The following is a 21,274-nucleotide window of genomic DNA, read 5'->3' on the forward strand; positions in this document are numbered from 1 at the left end:
TCGCTCGGTCGATGTTTGTGCGTCACAATTCAATGTGGGTGATGCAAAATTGTTTAAATGGTGAAGGATTTTAAATGTGTTTTTGAGTTGAACCTTGTTCAGCATGACCAAACATTTTTTTCTAATAGAATTTTTCAAGAATTTTTTTTATAAATTGCCAGGGTTTGATTTATTGTTCCAGAAACTTTCATCTGTTCGATGGACGATGGTTGTAAGCAGGCTTGATTAAAAAATATCGCACTCTTCTGTAGGTTGAATTTGGAAATGTTATAGCCTATATGGATTTATCATGTCGTACATATTGGTCGAGCGACATTAATCAAACTGCAGTACCAAATTGACAACAGTTTGAAATATGACATTTGATAAAAATCAAAGAATATAAACTCTCATTTTGGTAATGCCGGAATTCGATGCAGCGCAAAGATTTATGGCGATCGATAGGAAACGATTAGATAGCAAAAAAAGCCCCCGAAAAAGCTTGCAACACCTATACAAGACCCAAAAACAACCTACCCTGTACGTTTTTAGTTGGAGAGTGGAAGAAACGCTCATCGTTAAAGGAAAAACACGTATAACCGCCAGCCATATGATAATGATGGCAACAACTTTTGCCATTGTCACATGATTGTTATTTGTTTCGATACGATCAAACTAAAGTAATTTTGAAGTTGAATTACTTGTCCCGGCGCTGGAAAACAACTCGCGACAAGTTGAATTCCTCCATTCCGGCATAGTTTTGGTCAAATCGTTCGTTATAATTTTAACACGAGCATCGTACTCGCCGGAAACTTTCCCAATGTCTTGGCCGTTGGTAAAAAAAGTGAGCCTTGGAAATGTACCGAGCGGATGCACAGTAGCGTCGCCGTCGTCGTCGATGCAGTCTTGGAAGGAACTGAACACGATAAATGATAAACGAAAACTTTCTCGAATAAAAAAAACGGTTCCATCCTACCGGTGTTAAGGTGAGAAAAAACGCGGGATAAGAAAGGCAAACTATCGTAAAATGTACCTTAAGAAGGAAGAAAAAAAACGCCTTACTAAAAACTGCAAAAAAAATATCATCTGGTCTGAGTGGAAAACAGGCGAAATAAAAACACGCAATAACAAAAGGACCATCCGAGGGCCGGGCTGGGACAGATTTGAAAAACTTTCGGGAAACAGTGATTTGTACTTTAACGATCCGTTCCTCTCGGGTGCCCGGTGTGCGCCGACGGTGTGACGGTTCCGCCACGGCAAAAAGCGCCCCCAAATTGGACCAATAACGGACGGTGTGGCATGAGTTATGATAATTGGAAGGCAACCTGGTGCTCACGCCGTATGCCGGCACGGCATGCGCTTTTCGGGATGATTTTTTCCCTTTTCGAAGACCTCCCGAATTTGTATTTCTCGTTGTTAAGAAGCTCAGAATGTGGTAAGTTTTCACGGAACAGCCCGTAAGCCAGCCTATCATGCGCATCACTTTTACAACAGTGTCCAAAAACGGACCTCCGGAGCAGTTGCGAGTGGTGAGTCCGGCCGGTTTGAAGATAATAAAAACCGGTGCCATTTTCGGGGCTGGTCAAGTTCTTGCAGCAAGCGAAAGAAACGTCGAACCTTTCCTCGTCAAAACTGAAAGCCGGGTGACATTTTTGTGAGGCCTTGCAAAGTTTCGGCAACTCTAATCTAATTTGGAATTTTTCATCCATTCATGAATTATTCAACCTCACTCCGGTCGCCCGAAGCTTGATTGACCACATCGTCGAAGGCGGCTGCCGGTGACGGGCTCATCTTTTTGTTTTCAGCAGGCAGCATTTTTCCTCTTCCGCTCCGGGTCTAAAGTTTGGACCCAAACCTGGACCTGGGTGCTGACCGGTGTGACATGCGAACTTATTTGTTCTGCTGCCACATTAAACACACCGAGAAGTGTTCTGCTCACCTGTCAGCGAGAGAGCATCGGGATGGGTTCTCGTTGGCTTGCGCGACAGATTGTCAGAACCGGCTCGATGGGAATCAGGTTTTTCCAAACAAGGAAACATCAAGAATTTTCCGGTATTCCTAGAACCGCATGCGGAACCGCGCCGAGGGAAACAGAACGATAATAATAAATTTTACCATCGGAAAGGGTTTCTCCATTCGTTAGTATTTCCACTCCTAATTGACTATTCGGCTACAGGTCCGGCTTCCAAACGGCATGCACACGGCAACCAAATTACAGTCGAAGGCCATCAATTCACGTCACTCTACGGTTGGTCTAACTGCAACAAATTGTAACAGTTGTTTGGCAAAGAGTTTCATTAGTCTGAATAATGCAACAGGCGGTGTTATTAAATATTTTATGACTCATTTAAGACGAACATCATCCTAAACCAAGCGCCGATCCTTTTCGAGGAACTCTCCTTCCTTTTGGTCGGACAAAATGGCCGCGTGCTCTTCTCGAGCAGGGCCCTTCCCATTACACCATTGTTCTTTTGATGCTCGGGCAAAGTTCATTGATAACTACTATTTCCGTAACAGAGCAAACCATCTTCCAAAGGTGTAAGGGGCCAGCTCCCGAGGGAATCATTCCGAACCCGTGGAAGAAATAGAACCGTTGCTGCCGCGGGAAACCGGATAGATCGGCAGTCCTTATTGCCGAAGTCGCTTGAAGCATCCCGAAGATGGTGTTAGCCGGTGTTGATAAATGGCACCGGGGCCGGTTGGGAGCCCGATTCGAAGGGGCAAGTTAGTCTCGACTTTTTTAATATTTGATGAAACTCGCTCGTCTTTCTCTTGGCCGACGAGGAAAGATTTACGGGATTTTTGGCACCTCATCGTGCGAGCGTCGAGGGTCGAGGTTTTCCGCCCCCAATGGCAATCGAAAACGCCGAATAGACCAGGCATCCTTTTACTGCTTTCCTTCAGTCGAGTGTGTGTGTGTGTGTGTGTGTGCATGAAAGAGGCCACTGAGGTGAAGACGAAAAAGCATAGGTAAAACAAAATACTCTAGTGAGTAATTTGGGCTAAATTGGAGAAGAAAATAGGGTGTTTGGTTTGGCTTTCCAAGCGAACCTCAACAATATCGCACCGTGAACGAAGCGGAATGGGGAAAACAAGATAAAGAAGTAAACTCTTTATATTTGAAGAAGAGAAATGCAATATCTTTTTCACCCTAAAACCGGAAGCGGTGTACATCAGAACGAAGGAAGGAAACTCCTGGGAATTGGCTTTGTTGTGACAAAGTAATTCAATTTTCGTCAGCAAAACACTACACTTAAATAAAATAAAAAAACCCTAGCTGTTCTCTAAAATGTTAAGTTTGCAGCCACCGAAGGCTTATAGCTGCTTGAAGAAAAATTTACCGTATAATTATTTTGGAAACAAGAATAAACTAAACTTAATAAACATTAAGGTTTTTGCAGAAGAAAAGATTAACTCACCGAAAATATTTATTGGTTTTCAGGAAAGTCGTGTCCAGTTTCTCAACTGACAACACTTTTATGTCTTACCGTATTGTCATACATTTTGCCGTTAAACAGATTATCTAGACAAGTGCGTTTTGTCCTGGTACCAGACGTATTGTATATGTTTTTGCCTTTTTGGGTTTCTACAATAAATCAACCGATGCGAAGTGTCCTTCCACATGTCTGGTTTCGGTTGAACTAGACGGGAAAAAATCGAAAAATAGCTGCAGTCGTTTCCCCGGTATAGGCTACCAGATGTAGCCGAAATCGTAAGTGATGTACGGACACAGATGATGACGGTCTGCTGATGCTGATGACCCCGACGGAAGCACATGCGATGCTCGACGGTAGACTACGGTCCGTCACGGTTGTGGCCATTTCTACTCCAAACATGAACGGACCACATGACCGTCCCATGGTTGCAGGAAGACTATAAATTATCAGATATTTTTGCATTATTAGTCTAAACAGTATGTGCCGGCCGGACCGTTCGCATTTAGGTTTGGATTTACCCAGGACTCAGGCTCGGAGCGAACGAGCATGTTTTGCCGTTTGAGAAGAGTCGAAAAGTAAAATCCGTAAAACTAATGATACATACCAAAGAAGAGGCCGGAGAGAATATAAGAAAATAAGGGCTCAAAGTGTACGGTGTTGTTTATGTTTGGATCGGACCTTTTTTCCCCCGGCGTTTGACAAAGTTCCGTCCAAAAACCCTCTGAAGAGCAAGGATATTATAATGCTTTGTAGAAGGGATGTACCGAGATAGAATGGGATGGTATTTGGAATGGTTGGCCAGTCTGTTTGAATGGTATATTCTGGAAATATATTTATCGATTTACCCGCAAAACGCTAACCAGCTTTCAAAACAATCAACCGATGCGAAAGGATCAGGACGCGTTAATGTTAATGCGTCCCTCCTGACCTCGTCGACGGACGCCTGGTGCTTGTGGTGACGGATGTTGGTCAATAAATAAGGTAAAGTGGCATACGGTATGGCACGGCAAGCGCATAATTCCAACCATATGGCAGCGCATAATCGAAGAGATTAACACCGACCTTGAACCCGGCCTAACGCTGGACCAGCGGGAAACTGGAGACAGCATCGGGTTCGGCGCTATCAACCGTCATTAATGTGCGGACCGTTTTTGGAAGCAGCGAATCGGCCATCGGCGTTTAATCGATTTATTAACACCACCAAGGAGTCACCCTTCGGCTGGCGGCCAATGCTTAGCATAATATTTTTGCACATAATTGATCATAATTGCCAAGCGTGTGACGTTCGTTGGCGGTGGAAATGTACGTGAGGAAATGACAAATTAGATGCAACAACAGTGGCCAAATCCGTGTGAGTAATTTAGGTGATCGGATTAGTATTTTATTTTGATGAGAAATAATGGCTTTCGAAGGGAGAAGAGTGATGAGTCGCATAAGGGGAACAATAGCAAAATAATTGAGTCAATAAGGTTTTGTTTTGTCAGGTTAATTTGAATTTACATGGGCAAATATACAATCAAATCTTGATTGAAAAGCTAAAAACTTAAATCTTTATTTCATTCGTCGTTGTTTAAGAGTTTAACAAGAAATAAAATTAATGCTAAGATTATCATTTAATATCTTATGTTTACCAAACCGTTTTCAAAAGTTTCCTCCTTACCTTATTCGTCACTTATACTATATTTGAGTTAAATGTTGACTCTATCAGGTTTTCTATTCGAAAGAATGTAATCAATCTTATTCAGCCAAGTGAGAACATGAACCACACTGATTGGTGCAGAGACCTACCACAGCCACTTATTTTCGTACCGATTTTAAGATAAGCTGTACAACACGTCTATCGATGCTTCATGTCGTTGTCCGATAAACTTACTTCGTTTCAAAATTCCACTTGTTTACAAGCTGGACATTTTTCTGACATCTAAACCGTGTAAGCTCTCTCAAAAATCATCGATGTTCTTGACGTTTTTCGAGCATTCCGTTTCCTATTTAGCGTCCCTTCACGAACCGCCGGCAATCTGCGTCGATGCGGCCCAGGGTTGGCTACGAATCGATGATTGATCTAGAAAGGGAAGTCCTGAAACCTAAAAGATGGAAAGTAAAAATACGTCCCGGGCGCCACCCGATTGGGGCATTGTCAACGGTAAAACCGGTGTTGTCCCTTTTTTTAAGAATGGTTCATTTTTTCTTCGTGAATGTTCAGTGAAAGCAAAATAATTCCGACGTACCCAAAAGGATTTGGCAGAGGTGCGTCGCTGTTTAATCGATCATCCCTCCCTTCACATGCAGCCGCGACCGGAGCCTTTCGTTTCCAAATCCTCTTAAAGGGAATGCTTTTTAAATGGAAAAAACGACGAATAGAACGTCGAAGCCCTCGACCGAAAGTGGGTATGATGTTTGCTGCTGAGAGCATGAGCAGGGAGGTGGAATCGAAAGGGATACGTGAAGGAGGTGCCAGTCGCTCGGGGACAGGCTGTCAGTAAAATCCATAGTACGAAGCGTAATTTCTACGCTTAGCCGAGCCTGACTAAGTCCAACCGGAAGTCAAGAGCCAATACGGAGTACGGACAACAAATGGACGGAAATGAAATTGCACGCAGCATTGGGCTTCAATACTTTTCCGAGACTCGGAAGGCGTTTTCGTCAAATGTGTCAACATGTTCACGGCATGGAGCGTTGTTTAGAGTGTGATTTTGACTAGACACGAACGCTGTACTCCATGATTCGAAATGCATCAATCAACCCATGAATATAAGGTTGAAAGCAATAATTTCCGACTTGTTTGAAGTCCGCATGTATTAAAAATACATATATGGTAGACTACAAAATTGAAAGCGTCCTTCACAGCCTAGCAGTGAACACATTACGGAAAGGTAGAAAAATTGCTTTCCATTTAATATTCATCAGCCGAGCAGCTCTTACACGGTAAAGGATGTATGAAAAATGAAAATAGGCTGCCAATAAATGGGCAATAAGCACCGAACGGAACGCTCCCGCTTGGAGCGGGAAGTGATTTTCATTTCTCCGAACGGAAGGCGTGTTGCCTTTCTTCGCTCGTCGCATAAATTCACTTAGATCTCATCCAATTTGAATTTATGTTTGAACGATGTACTACATCACACATACACACACATACACGCCCGAGTGCCCGTACACATGAGCCGTGGTGTACATTATTCTTATTTTTCAATGCTTTTCATTCACTTAGCGCAATTTTACTTCATGCGAAACTCTTGTCCGTTGGCGCTGGAGAAGAAAAAAACAGAATTTCCCATTGAATTTATGATGGCCTCCAATGTTAAAGAAATAGGGCAAAGGGCGGAGAAGGGAGGGGGTCACAAATTATTGCCCCATTCGGGAGCGGTGACACTTCCCGCACGGGTATGCTATTTATTTCGTGAAACGTTATTGAAAAGCATTGGTTGGATCGATTCTTTGAGGCAAATCCCTCAAAAATGTCATCCAGTTTATTATTTTTTTTTTTTTTTTGCTTGAGTAGAAGCTATTCTAAGACCATACTCTAGTTTCGTGAGTGTCATTCAGGAACGGATGTCCCCGGGAAACCACACTTCAGGCAAGAGTGGTTCAAGGAAACACGATAAAGCAGAGCCAGACGCTCCACGCGGCGCAGAAGAAAAGGAAAAACCTCGTGTACGAGTGTGGGAAGACCCACTGCTTGGGAAACCCATCGACCCGAACGCGGTATGTACACGAGCGAAGGATGTGACTTTCCCAGTTCCCGGTTTGGGTTGTCGTACAAACAACAAAAAAGCATCATTCATGCGTGCGTATGGAAAAGTGGTTTGAAAAATCGCATTTTACTTCCACCGGGCCAACCGCATTATACCTCCTCGATCAAACCCGCGCGGTGGATCCTGCTTTGTACGACTTTTCAATCCGGTCTCTTTTCTCTCTCCACCTCCAGCGTACCGTTTTCCCCAAGGGGCGGGTGAGACACGTGCCTGGTGGAGTGTAAATTTCGCAAATTGAGTGCAGATATTGAATACTTTCGAGGGCGGGCCCCGTACCGTTCGGAAGGAAAAGCGTGGCAGTAGAAATTTGTGCAAGCGGTTTATAAAGTATACAATCAATATTGGTGTAATGTATTGGCTTTATTTATATTTGCATGCTTGTTGAAGGCAAGTACCTTGCTGCATGATTGATCCGACCTATTGCAGGAGATTCAGTTTTCCAACACTCTTTTAATAAACTCTGAAATGTTTCGCCCGTTCGTCTCGATAGTTAAATAAAACCTCAATTTAACAGCGAGAATAATACCACGCACTGCACGATGGCACGCAATTAGATTTTTTAGCGTACCGTTAAACCCTCGGGGAATACGCACACGGCGAGGCGTGTGGAAACGCAAACAAATCTAGTCGCAAAGCCGACGATGGGCTACGGTTAAATATCGAGCGATGCTGTCGCTTTGATTGACACAAATGAAGCTCAATTATTTACTTACGGTTGCTTCCTCCGAGGCGGAAGCGCAACCCTCTCGGATGCGTTTTCCACCGCGCTCACATATGTGACACCGACGAATGCTTCGCCTTCCGAGCGCAACGACATCAGCAAACTGTAGCGCGAACTGCAACCGCCACCTGGAGTTACACGAGCCCGCGGCCTCAAATGCAGCCGCTGCAAGATCCTACTCGATAGTCCCGCGCGTCCCTGCGAAAGCAGGCTAGCAGTCGAGGATGAGCCCACGATACCGACTAGGACGAATCTGCACGGATCCGATCCGGACCCTCCAACGGTTCGCTCGGAGCTCATTAAAAGGTAGCGTCCTGGCGGAACGGCGGCGGTCGCAGTGTTGTGTTGCTTGTTTGCTATTTAGTGGAGCGCAAATATTTGAACAGATGCCGGAATATCTTCGCCGGAAATCAATGCGGCAAGTCGTTGCACATGGGAAAGCGGGGATAGTGGGACAGGAGCGGGGTGAAAGGAATAGGAAACAGCCTGCAATTTGCTCGAGATCTCGGGTTGATGTGATGTTTGCTGCCGTGTTGACACGGATGTCCTTAGTTGTGTGTCCTCGGTCTTGAGCCGCGCGCGTTGATCGAAACTGTTTCGAACAGCAGATGAGAGTAGTGACATAAAAAAACCCACACACATTCACAAACATACTCACTCTCGCTCGAAGCAAAGGACGTTGTTGGCACAAAATTGGTTTCGCGTGTCGGAAGCGCTACGGGCTCTGGTGCGCTAACAGAGCTAATGCGCATTGTGATGATGATCGGAAAACGTGCCCCGAAACGTGGTGATTTGCGATTGAGAAACGATTCGCAACGTGATGTCGATAGGTTTTCATTTCCGTAAAATCGGCCTGGCTGTGTCGATTTGCTTTCGATTCAACTAGTTTTTTTTTGCTTCCTTCACCACCTCAGCACAAACTAACGAGGTTCAAGGCGAACTATGGCACGAGATCAGGACGATCGTTTGCCTAATGCGAAATCTGTTACGGAACAACTGGCAGCGTTCTGTTCAGACGCTACAGCAATTTGCTCTGGAAAGGAAAAGATACGTGGCATTTGTTACGTGATTCGAGGATATGAAATGGAAATATATTCTTGGAGGAATAGAATATTGTTGAACGGTGATTGGTGTAGTTCGCTTGAATCTTGCTCTGAATGCTTTCAAACAAACTATACTTTTCTTGCACTTAAAAAACAGCTATATTGAATACACTTTGAAGATTCAGAGAGTTTAAACGAGCTGGAAAATAGAGAAAAAAATAAACAATCAAAACAAAAAATGGAAATATCAATTAGATAGGTAACGCTAAATACACGCGACGGCACTGAATGCCACGTATGAATTAGTAGTAATAAGTTAGTATATTGTATAAGTGTGCGTAGTGTAAGGTTATTAATAGATTGTATTCGTCGTTAAGCACTCAAGAATACAGTTAGTTGACACTTGAAACTCGAAAGAGGAAGATCAATCACATAACTTACATAACAGTAAAAAGAACCATACCAGAGCCAGTACAAACATTACTGATATTAACAAAACTTGCTAAAAGATACTGTTCTATTTGTTACAAATTTCAAAGAAATCGCTATTGAAGGTTTTAGCTAAACATTTTAACATACCATCTGCAATTGTACGTGAGTCACTTTAGATTAGAGTGGAATTGTATTTTGATTTCAATGTGTTCTATACTAAGTTCATTTTTTCTGTAGTTTAATTTTTTCGAAAGAAGGTGCAATTCTAATGTTGACAAAACTTACTCCATAGAACAAATGTTGTAAAAATACGTAAAAATTTGAATGTTTTACGGAGCTACATGCTCTGTTGTATAGAGGCAGTTATTTTACGTCAAACCTATAATTGTTCTATTTTTGACGCCAATACTGCTAACAGCTTAACATAAATGTTTCAAAAGATTCCACTGGCGTTCTAGTATTTTTTCCAAGAAATGGAATCGTATTTTTTTAAGGCCCTCAATATTTTTCGATGCTGGCACAAAACATTTCACAATCAAACGAAGGTTCGCACCGGGTCCGAAAACCAAACGGGCGGAAGTTGAATATTATCGAACCAATAAATCGTCCTCGCAAAGCCAACCATGCGCAAGGCCGGCAAGGAAGCCCGTACCGTAGCCAGCAACCGTATTTTCTTTGACACCTTTGCCGCAACACACTGCACCGATCCACCGATGCCGGGGCGCGTACCGGGAAGGATCTACCTTCGCCTTCGCTCAAATATATCAAACGAAAGCTACGGCCGGCAGTTCCGTCTGATGAATGCGGGCGGCGGAGACCGGTTGCGTGGAAAGTGCGTATTATTGTCCGGCGAGGCAAAAACGGAAAAACGAAACCGAACAAATGAAGACGCCAGAACCGCCCCGTCCTCTCACGCCAGCCGGACGGATATGGGATATCTTAGCGTCGTAATCAGGGTGACTTGGCACCTTTTCGGCTTTTCCCATAAATTTTCGGGAGGAAAAAAAGTAAATTACCACCATCGCCGGTCCCAACGGTGTGTTTTGTTTCACCGATACGGATAGGTATGAATTTTGGGTCAACCGATGGGGGTAAGGAGAAACACAAGGATCACAAATCCCCGGTGCCAACCGAACCGGACGTTTGATGATCACAAACAATTTTATTGTACATGTCACTTAAGGGCTCGTTAAGTTAACAACCTTGCAGCTAAATAAAGTCTTCCTGAAAGTAAAAAGAATACATGGAACCGCGAGCCAAAGGACCTGTCGGCGAGATGACGAAGGAAGGCGGCAAATGGGCAAAGGGATTAGGCTGCGACTCCGGATAGCACCATTGCCGGTGTTTTCGGGCAACGAGGTCAACCGTGGAAACCCTATGCTAACAAGCAGTGCCCGCGCGGGGCTCACGGTCGGCTGGTGAGATAGGTTCGCATGTTTGCGAGGTGTTTGCCATCAGAACCATCCTCAATTTCAGCAACATCCGTGCCGGTCCCGGCTGAAATATGGAACCCATCAATGGAAAGATGTATGGTTTTGTTTTATTAACCGTGTAGTCGTTGTCTAACCCTCCGACCCCGACCTCGGACAGGATGTGCGAACTTGCTGCCCCGCACCGGAGCAGGTACTCCGACGGAGAAAGAAAACTCCACGATCCTTTCCATAAATTCATCCGCCGCCAAATGAAGGTATTACACGTAGTTTCGTACAAAACCTTGCGCCGGTTCGAAGGGGCTCGTTTCTAGGCTTCCGATCTCTTTTCGATTGGTTTGAGTCCCTCAAAGCCATTACCGAACCTTCGGAGAACGATTCTACCTGACGTGTTAGAACGAGGTGGGTCTTGGCGGGATGACACCCGCTCAATCAAGGGGGGCGTGAAAGATGTTGGCTTTTGTCCAGCCTTTCCACTTTTGAAAAGACCGAATCCTAGCTATTCCTGTGTAGGAGGGCTGATAACTCGACTGATTGAGAAAGGTACCGATAATTTGGAAGGCATTTCCCCAACTGACCAACGAGAGGGTTCTCCAAGATCTGGGTCTAATTAACTGGAGTTATGGCGAACTCATTGTCACCTTGAAGAAGAGGATTATGTAGCATGTAGCTTTGCTTTGTCTGCGTATTTGTATACAGACAATTAGTCCAATTTAATGCTCCCAACAGTTTTCATAAGGTGTTATGGCATCATTCTGCGAGTACGTTGAAAACGAATCTTTAACATTTCTCAAGAAACAGGAAGCAATCGAAATAAGTAAATTTACATGAATAAACATTTGAACCGAGCACTCGGGACTGCATTGAATCGAATTTGCATACGAAAGCAGTTTCCCAAAATTTCCAACATGTACATCAATTTTAATTCGTACGTCGACATTCTAAAATCTTCATTCCATGACGGCTTCTATTGCTTTTTGCCGTTCGGAATAAATAATCCTGTAATTGAGGTTATTTTTTATCACCGGGGCTGCAGGCGAACCGCTTGACTCCGCCCGCCGCTAGAAGTTACAGTTTGCCAGAAAGTAATTACTATCCGGCCATATTGTTTTCGTTTGCGATGGATGGGTGGTTCGTTTGAGTTTGGTTTGTTTGTGCGTATAATAATGGACGGGGGTGTGTATTACTTCTAAAACTGGGAAACTAAACTGAAGAACTTGCTCGAGCGCTAGACATTTTTAAGCAGAAAGGCTGTTAAAACAACGCCTATGGTGAGGTCTTTTCCCTTTTAGATGCTCCACGCGGGAAGCTATTTGGCCCCGAGATGCGGGTTGAATAAAACTTTGTGTGAAACGCACAGTGGTTAATTATATAGTAGGTGTTCTGGGTAAAACAAGGAAAGGCTGAGCTGATACTCAACTCGCATGAGGCTACCGAGAAAATATGCGCGGATTGTTGTTCGGCTCGGGTAATTATTCAATTTAGCGCAATAATCTTCAGATGATGTCTTAATTAGAGAGGCCTCGCACTGCTGCGGTTGCGGGACCGAAGTCTAAATAAAGTTCTTTCTCAAACGGAACTCGCACAGTCACGCTACTCTGTCAATTTCCTGCCCATTCTTGCCGAATTGATAAAGACATTATCTGTCGCTGTGCGTCCCCGATCCTCACTGTGACGTCGATAGCGTGCGAAGATGGTGCGTCTGGTGATGGATATCTTGTTTGCTGGATCGGCCGATCCGGTGTCTTAATTTTTGCACCCGCGATAGTTTTTCGCAACCCGTAGCGGTCCGGGTTGGCTGGCTCCGGGTCATGAAAAATGTATAAGCACGGAGGATGATCTGTGTCAATGTCACTCGAGATACATTTATTATTCAAAGTATGTGCTGTCGGTGTTGATGCGGACAAAAGGGCACAAAAGACAACCGTTCTATACGGTTGATACGTTCCACTTCTCCGCAAAAACGCCTAGACAGAGAAAAACGAAAATGTCACTGCTGATGTGGGAGAATCAGCTGGCGAATTCTATCCAAAAAAAAAGCTTCCAATCCCCAACACATACTCCAGGCGCACACGTCATCGTTCAAACTATGGCGGCACTCGTATGAATAATTTAAACTGATGACACTCCAAGGAGCAACAAACATATGGTCCAGGGAAGGATGGAGGCGGTACGATCCTGCCGAGCAGCCCCGGAAGAGGATCGTGATTGGCCACCGTCATTGTCGACTTCGATGGCAACATCGAACTCCCCGGAGAGTCATTGCCGTTCACACTGCCGATGTGGCCTCTCGAGTGGTTGAGGAAAAAAAAACAGGCACATTTTCCGTGAACATCAGCTCCGGTGACGTGGGTAAACATAAATCTTATGATTGACAGGTTGATTTAGTCGGTTCGCGTTGTTTTCATGTGCCGCAGAAACCTTGCCGGTTTTCCTTCAAACCCGCAGTGTCGCCATCGAGGCCGTGCGATACGGGAATGATAAAAGGATGATGAGAAAATTCAAAGTAGAAGTATCGCAAATAATGCATCAATATATGAAATTATAATGCATTATTCGAGGTACGTTCTATGTTGAATTTGCGAGAATGTTGGAAATATGTTTTTTATAGATAAATGCGAAGAATTAGTTGCTAGCGGCAAAGTTATATCAAAGACTAACTTTCTAAGAAAATCATGTTCCCTGATTTATATTGCTTGCACTAACTGCCATTGCTGCATCTGATGATAAAAGCAGCACGTAGAGGACTCACTTTCTCAGCATTTCACTCTGGATTTACCAAGTCCCTGTGAATTGAGCGTGTAATTAAGATGTGCAGCTGATGTGCATCTTGACAATGGCTGGCATCATCAACGAGGACAACGACGACGATGACGACGAGGATGAATGCCGGTGGGATACTTCGAGCAACTTCCAGATGATGGTTCAATTTCATTTTGACAGATTATTTAATTACTTTGTGGTTGATTGTGCAAGACGTGCACCGGTTCACAGCTCAGGTTTGGTTTAAGTTTCGGTTTGTTTCCCCTCCCGGCTATCCCGGCCATGTCGACGTGATTGGAAAGGTAACGAACATGCACACACGGAGTCCGGAGAATACTTGGGGATGACCCGGTAAAGTGGTTGTTCCCTTCGCACACCGATGCACCGTGCCAGGTTAGAACAGAAGTGACACCAAATTGCTTCAGGTCATTAATTTTAATCTTCAAGTCCCTCTCGGCCCTCAGAGCATGGCTGAGGTTTGGTGTAATAGTATTGCAGCATAGTTTCGCCTCTCCCATTGAATCTGACCCCCGGGCAATGATCCCCAACGGGGGTGATTCCGTTGCATATTGCGAGTCGGCAATGTCGATTGAACTGGAGCATCTTCTTTGAAACATCGATAGCTTCCTCCTCAAGGACTTCAACGACTTTCGACGGACGTCATCTTGCCAACCTCCTTTCCCGCAACTGACGGACGGTGGCCCACGTGCTCTACTTTGCATTCTCCGAGCCAATTTGCATTCTCCCCTCCCGGGTACCGGCTCGGTTACAGCTACTTCATTTCACTAGATCACGGTGCGCCTGTTGGTCGGCAGTAATAAGACGCAGCATAGTAAGGATGTCAAGGGCCGTCTTAGGGGCGTCTCTTCATCCATTAGCCAACCTCCGTCCAAGAGGATGCACTTTATTGATCGGAGGGTTAATTGAATCAAAGTACCTAAAGGAAAGCGAGTGTTTTATAAATATCTGGGCCCATCTTTGGTTTGACACGGTGATTCGTGTAGATGCTTTGATCTATTCTCGGTAGTCGTGGACTTGGGCCTTTGATGTATTGAGCCGTTGTTTGCAATATTGCATATTTTAATAAACCAAATGAAGGGATCTGTAGAATTCCTAACATAATCAATGAATTTTACATGTCATGCATTCTACGATTTGTTTTATTAAGAAAGCTGGACGTTGACGAAGAATGTTTATTCCATACGACATACTCAGTCATCTTGTTAAAAATGCAATAACAGTTCCAAAATTAAAACGCTTTATGTAAAGCATCTCGAGATGAAGCACCACCGTTGTTCTGTGCATTTTTTTATATGCGTTATTCAACTACTATTCCATCATTCTACGGCAAATTACCATGCCAAGGCAAAAAATAGGCAACAGTTAAATTAACTCAAGGCAATCGTAAATACAGCTCCCCCATCCAATGATCCTTTTTCGCGACCATTAGCATATGCTTCGACGTTTCGAAAGTGCGCACCTCTTTCCCGGCGGTCGCAGTCCTGTTCCTTCGCGAAGCGGCTGGGCTTTATGGACCACCGAGCGCCAGCGCCACACGGTATCGCTTGTCCGTACCACTAATAATGGTAGTAATAATGATAATAATATAACTCACCGCCTCGCAACCCTTTGCCGGCTTCGTTTGTTGGACATGGCCCCTTTCGGTGGAGTCGACTCTGCGTGCACACACGGTCGGGCTCGTTAAGTCCGGTCCGGTCATGAAACTGGCCGGGGCGAGTGTTGGTGAAGGAGAAGTGGGGCCATCCTATTCACAGCAAACCAAACGACGATGCGACGACGACTTCGCTCCAGAAATGAAACGGTGCATAAACATTCTAATAAAGTCATTATTATTTATTATGAACGATCACCGATTGCACTCGATGTGCTAGTGATTGTGTATTTTCACCTCGTCCGTGGTTGAGTGCTGTTGGGCGGGGGAGTGTATCGCGGGGAGAGGCTTGTAGGGAACGGTTTGCTGGACCAAACCGACGACGGGATGTGTACGAATCGGTTTTCCAGGGGCATCATGCTGTCCGGTCCGAGAGCGTGGGGGAATGAGTGAGCTGGGAATGGTGGTTGGTGTGTGGTTCATGAAACATTTGCATACCTATTGGTTAGCACCCTCTCTCTTCCCCGCCTAGCACCCATCCGGAAGAGGCTTTTTGCACGTAACGGTCGGTTTGAGGTTTGGGGCCGGTTTTCAATAACGACTGCACCTGGTTGGCAGTCGGTTTGGTTTAGCCAGCTGACCGTATCTGTATATGGTGCACGTGAGCCGGCCGCAGCGACTAACACCATGCCAAACACGTCCCGGCGTGAACCGACCCTTGGAGTGGGGTATTCCGAAAGGGAGCTTAGGATCCCGGTTGCCCGGCTCATTATGTGTCGATATTTTGCGTGACAAAATGAATTTTCCGGTAATTTGGTCACCGGCGAATCGGCGCGATGATGATGGAATGAAATCCGCACCAAATCGGATCATCGGTGTTGGGGGGCGTCGGGGAGCGAGGGGGCATTTGAAGGTTCGTGTAAATTGGATTGCAGCTCAGCTCCGGCTGCCAGCTGGTCCGGCCGACTAACCGACCGAACGCACCCCAAATGCACCGGGAGGGCCTGCAGTCAGTCATGCAATACTAACAACTATTTGCGTGGGTGATAGAATTTATTCTTTTTATTTTCCATTTACACGCCACGGCACTTTCCAGTGATTCAGTTGATTCAATTTGGTGTCATTGTTTAGCATTTTATGCTCGCCGAGCGAATTTCATAATCCGGTTTAGTGCACGCCATTATGGTGCTTTGCTGCTAGGCGCACTAAATGTATATTTTATGCAATCGAAATTGCATCAATGCCGTTTGCATGAGCGAATACGGTAATAAATGTTTCTTGGAATATGATTACGAGTTGGTTTTTTCAAAACAAATGTTAAGTAATTTAAAACAACAAAAACATGAAACTTTTTATACATGTTTGTAGAAATTTGTTTTCTTGTCTGATTGTGTGTAAACAGTTAGTCATTCTTAGATCCGAAGTAGAAAATCCAACGAGGTACAACTATTAATTATATGACTAGCGAAAGTATAACACTTTATTTGAATGATAATCAAACGATAAATCATAAATTTAGAATTAAAACTTTTACAAAGGTATGCGACAGGTGTACCTCGAGTAACTGACGATTACTCTCTGCCATGACACTAGACATCAGTATAAGATAAAACGGTCTCTACAAACTAAGTCGTCAAGTAGAGGCGGAGTAAGCGTTAAAGGCCCCAAGCAGCTTTAAGGCCCCAAGCAGCAATTTTATATTTCAAAATTTTTAAATTTTAAAGTTCGCTTTAATTACATATTTTTATTAAGTTGAAAGTTTTCCTTGCCAAAAACCTGATTTTCAATGCTATATTTCATACGAAGCCATCATCAATCGAAACCAACTTTCAAAGACAATCATTTTTCACGAATATAATTTTCTTTGAACCAATTCGACAAGTAATTAACTTTTTTACTTTTTGATTAATTTATTAATAGTCGATTTAACATTGACTATCATAAAATGTTTGAAAATTAGTTTTCAAAGAGTTCAGCAAAATTCTGTATTTGAAAAATATGCAGGATATTACTTTTGCATTATCAATTTTTATTTTCCTCAATCTATTATGAGAATGTTCCTCTTCTTTAATAAAATCTTTATACTGATCTCCTTAATTTACGTTAGTAAATAATCTATCATTTTTATCCAAAAAACGCGCCTCTGTTTCTGCATCAAAACACAATGCAGCTAAGTTGGAGCGTTCACGTATTTTCATAGTCTTCATTTTCTTTCTTTCAACAACAGTAAATTCATAAATTCATCACGTATTTGGTAAAACAATCAACTTTGTCGCTAATTAATAAAAATGATTTCAACATGAAAAGTTAACAAAATATGGGTCAAAAGATCGGGGCCCTTGAAAGCTCAGGCCCCAAGCAGCTGCTTAGTTTGCTTACCCCATGATCCACCAATGTTGTCAAGGCGAACTGACGCAAATAAAGTAATCCATCACAACTTTTGTTGCTGACATTTTGAGTAAAATAATTAGTACTGAAATTAGCAAGTAGTCAATTTCTAAACAAACCAGGAAAGGTTTAATAATTGCAAACTAATAAGTCACCTTGCTATTTGAAGAAATATACTTTCAAACACAATCTGCTTCATGGCTTTTTTCCTTATTTAAAGACTGCAGTTGCATTTAAATAAGCTCATTTCGACACGCATTAATACGACTTGATTAAGTCAACGGGAACGCTCATTTACTCCGCGGCGCAACATGCCACAATCGGAACCAGAATGACCACATGACTCCATGCAAAGCTCAGACTCTTCGGCCTCAGCCTCACGTTTGAGTGCGTTCCGATGCAACTTCTACGCTTGCTTCCTCCATTGCCCTTTGTTTATTCAACTTGGATCTTTTATGCTTTGGTTTTAATGAACATATCCGAGAAGCTGCAGGGATCGGTACGGCTGATGCCATCGCCACATGCAACGTCTGATAAAACAGAACGGGAAAGGAGTGACGCCGTCGTAACTTTGCAATCAACGGAAATCGACTGCAAGCTTTACGGTTAGAAAGGTGATTTCTTTCCCCAGCGACACTCGGTCCTTGGCCAACGGATGGAGTTATAACTAAGATCGAACCGAGGGAGTAAGCTTGCACAGTGCATACGGAAAGGTGTCCGGAACCAAACGCACGATAAAATGGCCATAAAATCAAAGTCAAACAATCGGCTACGGATCGTGCGAAGATCTTCCTGTTGGGGGGAGGGGGGAGGATTTGGACGAAAGAGGAAGGCACCAGCGGAGCTTCATTTTATTTCGCCTTTTGAGCTCGTAAACGACAACCGGCGCAATTGTGACGATAATCGTTGGATTATTTATTTTATAACCGAAGAATTTACTGTCCTATCGGTTCGATTGGTTTGCTGTTTGGAAAAAGGACGCCCCGCATGGCTAAAGCATGGTCACAAAATAATCAAACAGCTCGTGAATCATGAGTGCGCTCGGTCATTGCATTCCTGCTGACAGTGCGAGATTGAACTAAGCGCTCCGCTTCACGTGCATCCATGTGGCTGGGAACAGTTCGCGTTCCAAAATAACATAAAGAAAATGCAGATAAGGAGTTAAAAATAAACCACATCCCGGTTGTTGGGATGTCGATGGGGCACTAATCAACATCACACCGTCCAATTGTTGCACTTATTGTAAGGCAATCATCACGGTACATAAATTTTAATGCTCCACCACCGGTCCGGAACTTTGTCTGAAATCGCGCCACGGTGACCATTTGGAACGATGCCATTGGTGCCATTTCGCTTTTCAACGACTTTTGGCCTCGCTGCGCCATCCGCCCGCCATCATCATGTTGTTAGACGATGATGATAGTCACCGTTTCTCGCCTTGCTCGGCTGTGTGTGAGTGTGTGTGTGTATAGTTGCGTGGGTTGGTGGAAGAAAGTGTAACTATAGTACGCAAATCAAGCCAGTACCTTCGGGCGACGCATAACGCGATGCTGCCGCCCCTTGGGCCGCTAGTTAAAGGTAAGTGCGGTATCGCATTCCACAAAGAGAACGACCCGACGAGCGGGAGACCTTTGCGTGATCTCGTTAGTGCATCTGGCGTCTAATCTACGCTGGGGAGGTAGGACGTGGGTGTTGATCAACAGGAACAGGAACGTGAAGGCGTTCGCGGCAAAAGAGACAGAATGAAGCAAGAAACCAAAAGTTATTGGGCGTACCGATTGCCAAGCGCACCCGAAGGCATAATCGGAGAAGGTTGTTTCAATTTAACGAAGCAAATCACTTTGAACATTGGGTGCAGGCCAAAACCCACTACCTGGATGATACGGGAAGGGTACGAGGGGCTGAAAAGGGTTATGTTCCAGTTTGCTTGCCAGCTCAAATAAATAATGATTAAGGCAGTGGGTCAGTGGACTCGAAGATCTTTTTGATGAACGAACATTGAAAGTTTGAATGGATTGTTTGGTTAAAGCTACCAAACATTCTGGATCATTATGTTGGTTTGAGAACTTTTGAACAAATTAAGCTTAATGACAAATGTAGGCTTAGTTACATTTATGATGTCATATTCAAGCTAAATAGAATATCTTGGGAATATTGAAACAATATTGAACGAGTTAGGGGTAGAATAATAAAATATGACATTTATACACAAAGAATTGATCAAATAGAGTTGATGTACATATTTCATACAAACAAGAAAAGCGAACAAAGTTCCAAAAAGGAGTTCTTTATAAATTATGTAATCCGTTCCAAAAAACATATTATCAACATAAAATAAACAAAACTTAAAATACTGCAACAATGTTATTTCCCAAATCAGATTTGCTACCGATATTTTTAATCTCTTTTCACGTACTTTGTAACACTGAAAACAGAGAGCGAAACAAAACTCGGTGTGGCCGTGTAACGTGAGACACTATAAACCGAACGCACAACAAAACCGGTGCAATAATTTTCGTTAAAATCCCCAAAACGACCATTTGCGCCAAGCGGTGGGGAAAATTAATGTGCGAAATAATCATTCCACGTTACAACGATCATCAATCTCCGTACGACACGCGTGTGCGCTGCAACGATGCAACAAACGAAAAATGTGTTTTAAAAAAAAATGTTAAAAAATACATGAAAGTGCATCCGAGCTGTAATGGCTGGTTGTTTGGGTTGGCAGCATCAAAGCTCGGGCAGGTCGGACGGCAAAAAATGGTTCAAACCAAGCGGTAACTTTCGTATCTGAAAGCGATATTCGTACCATTTTGTGTGTGATGTTTGAGTGTGAAGCACAACAAGACATACAGACAAAAGGACATAGTCATCGAAAAAATGGGACAACAAAGTTGGTGGTGAAATGGGTTCCGGAACTTTATAAATAAAAATTCGGATTCAACAAAAAAAAGGCAATCAAAAGAATGAAAAAAGGGTACCTGTAGTAAAGGAAAGCCGGAAAATATACCGATGAATAAATATTATAAAAGAAAGAATTAAACGATAATGCCAACCAGAGAAGTCGTCTCATTTGGTGGGACAAAAAATTGCTGGCTAGAGGAACCAAAACACATTTGTGCAAACGGGACATAGAAGCCCAAGGTAAACCAAAAAATAGCATTAGTCCTCGTTTATTATTCACGGCTGGCGCAGTACTAGCAGCCCGATACGTGCTCCAACCAGTACTACGTAGGCCTGCACAACGATTTGCATCCGCCATTTTGCCACACGCTCGTCGACTGGCGGTGGTGACTGGTGGGCCGTAAATCCGACCACCCCGGATCCGTGCGCCGGAATGTCCGTCCGTCCGTCCTGGCAAGGAATCGCATCGCAGTCGCATTCATTAGTTCAGGTGCAGATGGCCGAATTCCCAGACGAACGGGCGCGCAAACAAAACGTAACAACACACGTGAGAGAAAAAAGAACGCCGGCCTCCACTCACGCCCAGGACACGCTGGTAGCGGCTTCAGTATTGGGAACATTTTTCAGGATAACCGACGCTTCCCGGTGCGATTTATGCGCGCTGCTGCCGCATGCTTGGTCGGCTTTAGTTAAAAATTCAGTAAACGTGACCCAGGGAACCGGGAGCTCCATTACACTTCCGGTCGGTCGGTGTCGCACAGGGCAACCGCCGTCGTAGGGCTTGAATAAAACACAGTTTTGTTTTATTCAGAA

This window comes from Anopheles ziemanni, chromosome 3, assembly GCF_943734765.1.
Source record: "Anopheles ziemanni chromosome 3, idAnoZiCoDA_A2_x.2, whole genome shotgun sequence".
In the NCBI taxonomy this organism is placed as follows: domain Eukaryota; kingdom Metazoa; phylum Arthropoda; class Insecta; order Diptera; family Culicidae; genus Anopheles; species Anopheles ziemanni.